Source organism: Sapajus apella, unplaced genomic scaffold (assembly GCF_009761245.1).
Source record: "Sapajus apella isolate SASKATOON/1434 unplaced genomic scaffold, GSC_monkey_1.0 scaffold30, whole genome shotgun sequence".
Lineage (NCBI taxonomy): Eukaryota > Metazoa > Chordata > Mammalia > Primates > Cebidae > Sapajus > Sapajus apella.
The window spans coordinates 5,134,536-5,145,516 of record NW_022436970.1 but is presented as its reverse complement, the minus strand read 5'-3'; the positions used below and the strand labels follow the sequence as shown (position 1 = coordinate 5,145,516).

The window sequence follows — 10,981 nt, the reverse complement described above, 5'->3', positions numbered from 1 at the left end:
AATCTTGAACATAATGACTTAAAATCCTTTTAACTCTGTTATATTATTTTAATTTCCAAGGGAGTCAGTTAATTAAATTGATCTTCCTGATATTTAATTTCCTGTTCAAATTTCAAATTTTGGGTTGTAGGTTCATCTTTTCTAGGAGGCTTCTCTCTCTGGTGGCTCTGCTACTGTCCCCATCAACCCTCCACATCCCATGGCAAACAGTCCAGAACCAGCTCTTATAAAAATCTTGAGATACTGCAAAGTCAGACACAGAATCAGACAGCAGTATAGCTACAGTCTCCTGAGAAAGGCTGTGTTAATGTCTTCTTACCTCCCTTTTTGGGCATGCAGCGATGAAAAAAACTAAACCCTAATCAACTGTTGCTACAGCTTTTTCCAGCCTTTTTATTCACTTAAGGGAAGCTCACCCCTGCTTTGCATCCAGGCCAAGACCCTAGCTCCAGTTCCCTGTCTCAGAGTATTCTTATTTTTTTATTTTTTGAGACAGAATCTCACTCACTCTGTTGCCCAGGCTAGAAAGCAGTAACACCATCTTGACTTGCTGCAACCTTTACCTCCTGGTTCAAGCGATTCTTGCATCAGCCTCCTGAGTAACCGGGATTACAGGTGCACACCACCATGCCTGGCTAATTTTTGTATTTTTAGTAGAGACGGGCTTTTCGCCATGTTGGCCAGGCTGGTCTCGAACTCCCGACCTCAAGTGATCTGCCCACCTCGGCCTCCCAAAGTGCTGGGGTTACAGGTGTGAGCCACCACACCCAGCCTCTCATAGCGTTCTTAATCCCTGCAGTTCCCCAGGAACAGAAACCCAGACTAGCTCTGCCTGCTATAACCAAGAGCCCCGCATGGCAGCATCTGCTCGTGTTTGGTGCAGAGGTGGCGCTTATCAGACAGAATGTCTTCAAACCATTATTCCTACCACCAGCGTCCAATCATCTCTGCATTTTGGTACTTTCTCCAGGCACTCAGGATGGTATTGCAACAGCTCCAAGCACACTTTATACCACATCTTCCCAACCCCCCATCAAAATATATATCCTGTATATCATCCTCCTGAGCCTTTAATCTCCTCTGTGCAAAAGTTAACCTGATTTCCCTAACACGACCCACATTACAGCTGAGAAAAATTATCCTTAAGGGAAGGAGTAGTCCTAAGTGAGATTTTATGTTTGAGGCTGAAGGTGAAGGAAAGCATTCCTAAGGGCCAACTCCAACAATAATGAGACGGAAATTTGCTAACATCTTTAGTGTAATATTCCAAGGTATCTGAGTTTCTGTTTTATTTTCTCACAGAATTTAATTATATATTTGATTTCAGCTACTTAAATGTCATAGCTAAAGACACCAGGCTTTGTGTAAGACTAGGAAATTAAAGGGTTATGTTCATTAATTCATGTTTTTAATATTTACACATTTTGGCAAGATATTCATTAGTCTAAAAAAGTTTGGGCCAGAAGGCTGGGCATGGTGGCTCATGCCTGTAATCCCAGCACTTTGGGAGGCCGACGCAGGTGGGTCACTAGGTCAGGAGATTGAGACCATCCTGGCCAACATGGTGAAACTTCATCTCTATTAAAAATTAAAAAAAAAATAGCCGGGCGTGGTGGTGCATACCTGTAGTCCCAGCTACTTGGGAGGCTGAGGCAGGAGAATTGCTTGAACCCAGGAGGTGGAGATTGCAGTGAGCAGAGATCACACCACTGCACTCCAGCCTGGCCAACAGTGCAAGACTCCATCTCAAAAAAAAGTTGAGACCAGACATGGTGGCTCAACCCTATAATCCCAGTACTTAGAAAGGCTGAGGCAGGAGGATGACTTGAACAGGAGTTCAAGACAGTCTGGGCAACAAAGCCAGACCTTGTCTTTACAAAAAAAGATTTTTTTTAATTAGCTGGGCATGGCGGCACACACCCATAGTCACAGCTACTGAGGCAGGAGGACCACTCAAGCCCATGAGTTTGAGGCTGACTGTGAACATTCCAGCGTGGACAACAGAGCAAGACCCTGTCTCCTAAAAAAAAAAAAAAAAAAAAAAAAAAAGGCGCTGGTGTTTATTGAAGTCATTGCTACCCTTTCAGCAAGCAAAAATCTACTTAAATTCTCACAGAGGGGAGGTTTTACTTTCACATATTGCAGGGAGCAGGAGAGTGTTCTAGTGCATGCTGGCCTTTAATTAATTCACAGGCTCATGGGAAAACCACCAAAAGGCCCTTGGTACTGGACAGCAAAAAATGGGTTGTTATGGATGGATTCTTTTTTTTTTTTTTTTGAGACGAAGTCTCACTCTGTTACCCAGGCTGGAGTGCAATGATGCAATCTCAGCTCACTGCAACCTCTGCCTCCCAGGTTCAAGCAATTCTCCTGCCTCAGTCTCCCAAGTAGCTGGGATTATAGGCACCCGCCACCACACCCGACTAATTTTTTTTGCGTTTCTACTAGAGACAGGGTTTTACCATGTTGGCCAGGCTGGTTTCAAACTCGTGACCTCAAGTGATCTGCCCGCCTGGGCCTCCCAAAGTGCTAGAATTACAGGGGTGAGCCACTGTGCCCAGCAGGACTCATTTTATTTATTTATTTTTATTTTTTGAGATGGAGTTTTGCTCGTTTGCCCAGGCTGGAGTGCAATGGTGTGATCTCAGCTCACCGCAACCTCTGCCTCAAGGGTTCAAACAATTATCCTGCGTCAGCCTCCCTAGTAGCTGGGATTACAGGCCTGCGCCACCACACCCAGCTAATTTTGTATTTTTAGTAGAGAGGGGGTTTCTCCATGTTGGTCAGGCTGGTCTCAAACTCCCAGCCTCAGGTGATCCACCCACTTCGGCCTCCCAAAGTGCTGGGGTTACAGGCATGAGTCACCGCATCCGGCCCAGATTCATTTTTAACTTCAACTAATATTTATTATTGCTGTACTCATGAGTAGTTTTTGGCTCCAGCAAATGAAACTCGTGTGTATATCACAAACATCAACCAACAGTGGGTAGAGAAGAAACCCTAAATCCATCACTAAGGACCCTGGGGCCTCAGGGTGACGAGCAATAGTCACCTCAGTATTCTTTGAGGTTCACATGCTTTTCACCAGAGCTTTTAATAAGTAAGTACAAGATATATTGATGTAAGTTTTATCTCCCTTCACTGTTCTTCTTTTGCATACATTAGCCAAAAGCCAGTGTCAGGAAAACTCAAATATCTGGACCATTTATAAACTGGGTAATAAATTCCTAAATGTGTTACTTACCTGTCTTTTTGTGTGTGTGGAATTTTAAAATGGAGATAGAGCCAGTGTTTCTGAAGGACAATAATATAAGGAAATTAGAAACGTCACATGTTAAGCTATCATAATCAAAAAATTCTGAAACAGCCCATTGAAAACATACTTCTGCAAAGTCTGAGGAATAAAGGCCACTGGCTGCCATGCAGACTTTAAATATATATTCATAATCTACAACTTACTGCTGTGCTCTGGCCTCTAAAACTTTTAAATAATTTTCCATCTTTCTCCTGGTACAGAAACGTCACTCCATCATTCTTAATATTTCTGCTTTACTTTGGGCTGTCAGGAGTAATTTCCTTGTGGTTAGAGATGCAAATAGCCTCAGCCTTCCTTGGAGGGCCGCCCAGGCCCTACCTAATCCCATTTCCGGGGGAAGAGGCTTCATGCAGATGAGAGACGGAAAACTCAGCAGCTGAGAAAGGCAGCGTTTGGGGAAGAAATGAAATTGAAGAATTCCTTTAGTGGTAGCTATCATAGAGCGTTTTCCATATGGAGTCCCGCTTAGTACCTCCCGGTAAATGACACACTGTGTCCTGGGGCTGGTGCTAGTAGAAATATAGCGTGCAAGGTTCAAGCCGATTGTTTTATCCACGTTCACCCAATAAATGTAATTAGTGAGCACGCTCTCAGCTCCAGGCTCACAGAGATTTCGCCCCTGGAGCTCCAAGGAAACAAGGTAAGAACTGGCATGCAGTGGAAGGGCCGATCATAGCAGATGATACCAGTCTCATCAGGTGAGCATGGGCACAGAGGGTAGTCTTGACTGGGCATGGACCGGAGAGACTGTCCTTCCATGTTGCCTTAGGTCATGGTTGATTTTCTGTGGCTGAGCCTCATGGCTCTGTTATCCGTAAGGAGAAGAAACACTTTTCACCTGGGCTCTTGCCTCAGCAGACTCTGAGTTAAATCAATACAGCATATCCTACCACGAGTGAGGATCTCAGGTTTCTCTCATTCTTGTGCCCTTGCCTATGAGGCCGTCTGACTCAGCAGGTTCAAATGGAAACCCCAAAACCTCCAGAGGAGAAGCCGGAGGGTAATAGCATCCTGGGGCCTTGCTATTTCACGTGGGTCCCGTGACCAACAGCACCAGCACCGCCAGGGAGCTCATTAGAAATGCAGCCCCGCACCCCACCCGAGGACTCCTGAGGCAGAATCTGCACTTAAACAAGATCCCCAAGTGATGCCTATGCACAGTGACGTTCTGAGAAGCATTGACTTGGGGGTATTTATATGAGTGGGAACCAAAGTGCTAACCTCCCTACCTGCTGAAGAATGAATGTCTGTGTCTCCCCAAATTCATATGTTGACATCTAAGCCCCAATGTGATGGTATTAGCAGGTGGGGCCTTTGGGAGGTGATTAACTCATGAGGATTGAGCCCTCATGGATGGGATTAGTGCCACTGTAAAAGGAACTCCAGAGAGTTTCCCCAGCCCCTTCCAACCTGTGAGGACACAGGAAGAGGATAGCCGTCTATAAATCAGGAAGACACCTCACCAGACGCTGAGCCTGCTGGCACCTTGATCTGGGACATCCTAACCTCTAGAACTGTGAGCAATCAATCTTTTCTTTTTCTTTTATTCTCTCTTTTCTTTTTTGACAGGGTCTCACTCTGTCACCCAGGCTGGAGTGCACTGGTGTGATCAGGGCTCACTGCAGCCTTGACCTCCCCGGATAAAGCAACTCTCTTACCTCAGCCTCCCAAGTAGCTAGGGCCACAGCTGTGCACCACCACACCCGGCTAATTTTTTTTATTTTTGTGAAGGCGGGTATTACTATGCTGCCCGGGCTGGTCTTGAACTCCAGAGCTCAAGTGATCCTCGCCTCTTGGCCTTTCAAAGTGCTGGGATTACAGGCATGAGCCACTGTACCTGGCTGAGAAATGAGTTTTTGTTGTTTATAATCTACTATTGTATAGTATTGCTATAGCAGCTCCAATGAACTGCTTTGATTAGAAGCTATGCCCTCAAGGTCTGAGACCCAGAAGGGGCAACCTGGGGAAGCCCCACAGGACCTGTGAGGACCCAAAGGCATCCCTAGGTGGGTGGAGCCAGTGCCCAAGGATTTCTTTATTTTTTTTGCTTTGGCTTTTCTTAGGGCCGACTCTAGATCAATCCCCACAGCCCTGGCAAATGCTGAGAACATAAAGAGAAAGTGAATGAACTGTCAGGAATAAATGAACAGTTACACACAGGACAGATGTGGAGAGTGTCCCAGCCTTTGAAGCCTCTAGCTGACACCACCCCCACCCCCACCTCCTCCCAGACTCTAGACTGCACCTTGTGGGGGCAAACACCAGGGAAAGCCTCCTGGGCCCTCCCCGACTCTTTCCACCTGCAGGCTCATCTACCCAGGGTTGTCACAGCTGTGCATTGAGACTTAACACCCTGTGCCCATATTGATTATCAGGACTGAGACAGCCTAAAGCAAAATAGGGAGACTGTGTCTCCACAAAACAAAATTGTAAAATCAGCTAGGCCTGGTAGTGCACACCTGTAGCCCAGCTACTTAGGAGGCTGAGGTGGGAGGATTGCTTGAGCCAGGGAGTTGGAGGCTGCAGTGAGCTATGATTGTGCCACCACACTCCATCCTGGGCAACAGTGAGACCCTGTCTCAAAAAAAAAGTAATAAAAATTTTATTAAAATTGACTAAGACCGGTGGCCACCTAGGTCAGTGTGGCTTACGTGTTTTAGGAAGTGCTTCTGGAAAGAGAAGGGGCAGAGGCAGGCTAAGCTAGAGGATTTTATGTTTCGGGCCCTCCTGCTGCTTATTCAACAAGACAGAAGGAGCTGTTTTCCTAGGAACCAGGGCTGCCCGGCTTTCTTAGGAAGCAGAGCAAGAGACCTCAGACATGCTGTGGGACAGAAAGAACAAGAACAGCAAAGAATGTCTGAGAGCAGGATCCGGGTCAAGAAGCTGCCTGTGGAAGACACAGGAACCCAGGATCTAGAAATCTCCAAGTTTCTGCTGGAGGAACGAAGCTGGGTGCTGCGGTCACACACATGCATGTGGCTTGTGTTCCCTCAGTACTGAAATCATCTAGGATTCTGCACATGCTGCTTTCAAAGGTCTGCAGAGGGCTCCCAGGAAATGTGTGTTTCTAACTATTACCAGATAGTAGACTTTGGCGATTAATAATTTAAAGTGTCAAGAAGGTAAAACATTTTTAAGACTAGAATTGCTCTGTCATGGAATTGATCTGGTATCTGTTCTCATAGGTGAAAGCACAGTTTCAAAAGATGGCACCTATGAACTTTAAGCAAAGGAATCCTCGTACATGGAGAGGAAAGGGAAGCCATAGCCTTACATGGGCCCAGGCTGGGTGGTTGCATCTTTGCTGCCTAAGAATTCTCATGCTTGAAACAAAGCATTTTGTTTTGCTCTCAAGAGCAGGCCTAGGGCTGGTGTGGTGGCTCATGCCTGTAATCCCAGCACTTTGGGAGGCTGAGGTGGGCAGATCACAAGGCCAGGAGTTCAACACCAGCCTGGCCAACATGGTGAAACCCTGTCTCTACTAAAAATACAAAAATTAGCTGGGCACGGTGGTGGGCGCCTGTAGTCCCAGCTACTTGGGAGGCTGAGGCAGGAATATCACCTGAACCAGGGAGGTGGAGGTTGCAGTGAGCCGAAATCATGCCACTGCACTCCAGCCTGAGCAAGAGAGTGAGACTCCATCTCAAAAAAAAAAAGCAGGCCTGAGTGGGAAGCTGCTACGAACTCACTACAGAGGATGCTGGTCATAAGAGAAGGGGCTTGGGCTGTCATCCTAAGGAGGTGGCCCCAGTGGCTGCTCTTCTACCAGACCTACATTTGTAGCCACAGAGGGCACAGGAAGACAGCCTGAGATGTCCTGCTGTCTGGCAATCGAGAGCATTTCTTTGATGTTCCTGAATTGTGGGGACTCCTGGAAGAGAGCGGAGGGAGGTGATGTGGCCTCTGTGCCCTGGCAGCCTCTCTGTGCTACAAATTGGTTCCCAGGTCCCTGGACCAATGTGCAAAGAGCCTGTAGTTTTACTACCCTGCAGTGATTCTGAGCCCCCTATGGAATGGTGCGATTCCCTCTGAATGTCCAGCAAAGTAAGACAAACTTCCTGGAGTCTGTCCCCATCCTCAGGACTTTCTCTTTTCTACCAAAAACCAGCGAGATGGATTCAGCATAGTATGAATGTATCTTCCATTTCCTAGGTTAGCGACCTGAAGCCCATCGACAGAGCTCTGGGCTATGCTCAGGGACACAAAGACTCAGTCATGTTCTCTGACCTCCGCAGCTAATCGTTTCGCTAGCTAGAGGAAGAAAGCCACTGAAAAGGAAATTGGGTACATGGGTACAATTAGACTGCCCAGAGGTCAAAAGACAATAGAATGGAAAGCAGTATCCTCCTTTCATATCTATCCGTGCCCTTCAGAAAATAGTCACAAATATCTCATGATGTTTTTATTATACTTTCATTATTTGGAAGAACAACTCATGTGTATGTATGTGCCATGTGCCTCATTCTTTTCTTTTTTCTTTCCTTTTCTTTTACTTTTTCTTTCTTTTTTCTGTTTGAGACAAAGTCTTGTATTGTCCCCTGAGCTGGAGTGCAGTGGCACAATCTCAGCTCACTGCAACCTCCACCTCCCAGTTCAAGCAATTCTCCTGCCTTAGCCTCCTGAGTGGCTGGGATTACAGGCACCCACCACCGTACCCGGCTAATTTTTGCATTTTTAGTAGAGATGGGGTTTCACCTTGTTGGGCAGGCTGGCCTCGAACTCCTGACCTCAGGTGATCCACCCACCTTGGCCTCCCAAATTGCTGGGATTACAGGCGTGAGCCACCACACCAAGCCCCATGTGCCTCATTATTTGAACCTGTTTTCTATGTCTTCCTTCAACTCTACCATGTGAGTATCAGTAGGAGGTAGAGACTTCCTCCCACTATAAAAGCTGAAAATCTGAGATATTTTATTGCTCAGCCTTCCTTTCATCAGGGCATAAGCATCTCCCAAGGCTCAGCCAATCAAATGTAACCTATCTGGAATTTTTGCCTCTGAAAAAGCAGAGAAAGAAGATGGCCAAGGCAGCCACATCGCATCTTCAGAGACACTGTGGGTGCCATGCTTCTGACTGCATCCACTGTCCAGGGTTCACGGGTACTGATAAAAGCACCAGAATCCTGTGATCTAAAGTGGCAGACACAGTATATTCACAGAACTATTAGTAGTCTGACCTTTTTTTTTTTTTTAAGGTTCTGAAAATTTAACCTCCCTCTGTTCCTCCCTTTTCTGAGACTGCATCTCTTGGCAATTTGATGAGCTACTTTGAACAATATTGTTTCTTCCAATCCATGAACATGGAACCTTTCCATTTTTCGGTGTCCTCGTCAATTTCTTTCATCAATGTTTTATAGTTTTCATTGTAGAGATCATTCACTCCTTTGGTTAAGTTTATTCCTAGACATTTTGTTATTATAATTATTTATTTATTTATTTTTTAGAGATGGAGATCTCACTCTGTCACCGAGGCTGGAGTGCAGTGGGGTGACCACAGGCAACCGCAACATTGAGCTCCTGGCTCAAGCGATCCTTTTGCCTCAGCCTCCTGAGCGGCTAGAATTACAGGTACAGTCTCCTGGGTCTGGCTCTCTTATTTTATGTGTAGCTATCATAAACCGAATTGCTTTCTTGGTTTCTTTTACAGATGGTTAAATCTTGGCATATAGAAATGCTACTGATTTTTATATGTTAATTTTGTATCCTGCAATTTTATTGAATATATCCCTTCTAATAGCTTTTTTGGTGGTGGCTTTAGGTTTTTCTAAATATAATATCATGTCATCTGAAACAAGGATAATTTGATATCTGCCTTTCTAATTTGGATGCCCTTTATTTCTTTCTCTTGTTTAATTCCTCTGGCTAAGACTTCTAGTCCTATGTGGAATAAAAGTGGTTTCCTTGTTCTAGATCTTAAGGAAGGTTTTCAGTTTTCCCTGTTCAGTATGATATTAGCTGTGGGACTGTCAAATACGGCCCTTATCGTGTTGAAGTGTATTCTTTCTCTGTGCAGTTTGCTGAGAACTTTTATCCATTTCTTCTAGTTTTTCCAGTGTATTGGCATATAGTTGCTCATAATAGTCTGTGATGAACCTCGGAATTCCTGTGGTAACAGTTGTAATGTCTCCTTTTGTCTATAATTTTATTTGGGTCATCTCTCTTTTTTTCTTAGCGTGGCTAAAGATGTGACAATTTTGTTTACTTGTTTTTTTTCAATTTCAAATTTTATTTCATTAGTAAGGTGGACAAAATGTTTATTTCAAATCTGTTTAACATTTATCTGAAACAAATAACTTATGTCAAGTAACTTATTGTACAGTCCATTGTCAATTAAAAAATATTCTTTCTTCCCCAAAAAAACTGCATTGAAAGACTAAAAAATTCTTTTATACTGCGTAAAAGTGACATGCAAACTTCTGATGTAAGTTTGTTTCACTGGCAACTCCAGTGATAAAGATGAGGGGCACAAGGCTTCACAGTTCAGTTAAACGATGCAAACAAACAGCTTCCATTTTCCTTCAGTATAAATTAGAAACCTCCATTCATGTGTCTTACAGTAGTGCCACATATTTGGCACTAATAGTAGGTTACTTCTTTTTCTTTCCTTTCCCGTTTTTACTTCCTTGTCCTTGTTGAAGACTTTGGTCACCACCTCCTGTTTTTTGTGTGTCATTTTTTTTTTTTTTTTTTTTGAGACAGAGTCTCAGAGTCTCACATTGCTCCCCAGACTGGAGTGCAGTGGCGTGATCTCGGCTGACTGCAACCTCCACCTCCTGGGTTCATGGGATTCTCCTGCCCCAGCCTCCTGAGTAGTCGGGATTACAGGTGTACACCACCACCACCACACCTGGCTAATTTTTTATATTTTTAGTAGAGATGGGGTTTCACTATGTTGGCCAGGCCGGTCTTGAACTCCTGACCTCGTGATCTGCCTGCCTTGGCCTCCCAAAGTGCTGAGATTACAGGCGTGAGCCACTGTGCCTGGCCTTGTGTCCTTGTTTTTAGTTTAGGTATCATTGCTGCTGCATACAGCATTACTGCCTTATGTGATGGGAAAACTGTAAAGGCAGAGGCTGCCATCTTCCTGTTTGAGCTAGACTCAGGCTCTGCCTCTGTATTGGATGCCAGGATTCCATTCTCTAGGGTACATTTTATTTTTCTCAAGAAATATATTAAGTCCAACTGCTGAACATACATCTTGAATCTCTGTAGCTGTAGAATTTTCAACAGCCTTACTTATGGGGATTCACTTTCCCTCTGCTGTGGTCTTATTATTTAAATAAGCAGGATAGAGACAAATAGACCTGTCCTGGTTGGCTGGGAACTGCGGGGCAGCACAAGCCATCTTGACAAGAGTCCAAACAACAACTTTGTTTACCTATTTAAAAAAAAATTTTTTTTTCCATTGATCTTTTGTAATTTTCTTTAGTCTCAGTGTTTTTATTTCTGCTCTGATCATAAATTTTTCTAGTAATTTTGCCTTTCGTTTGCTCTTGCTTTTCTAGTTAGGTTATTTATTTGAAGCCTTTCTATATTTTTGGTGTAGGTGTTTATTGCTATAAATGTTCCTCTTTATATTGCTTTTGCTGTATCACAGGTTTGGGTATGTTGTGTTTCCATTTCCATTTGTTTCAGAAAATTTTAAAATTACCTTTTTCATTTCTTG

At 44.4% G+C, this 10,981-nt stretch overlaps 1 pseudogene; it reads right to left on the bottom strand.

Annotated features, from left to right (window-relative positions):
* Window positions 1–9,534: 9,534 nt before the first annotated feature.
* Window positions 9,535–10,759, bottom strand: LOC116561663 (annotated as a pseudogene).
* Window positions 10,760–10,981: the final 222 nt, after the last annotated feature.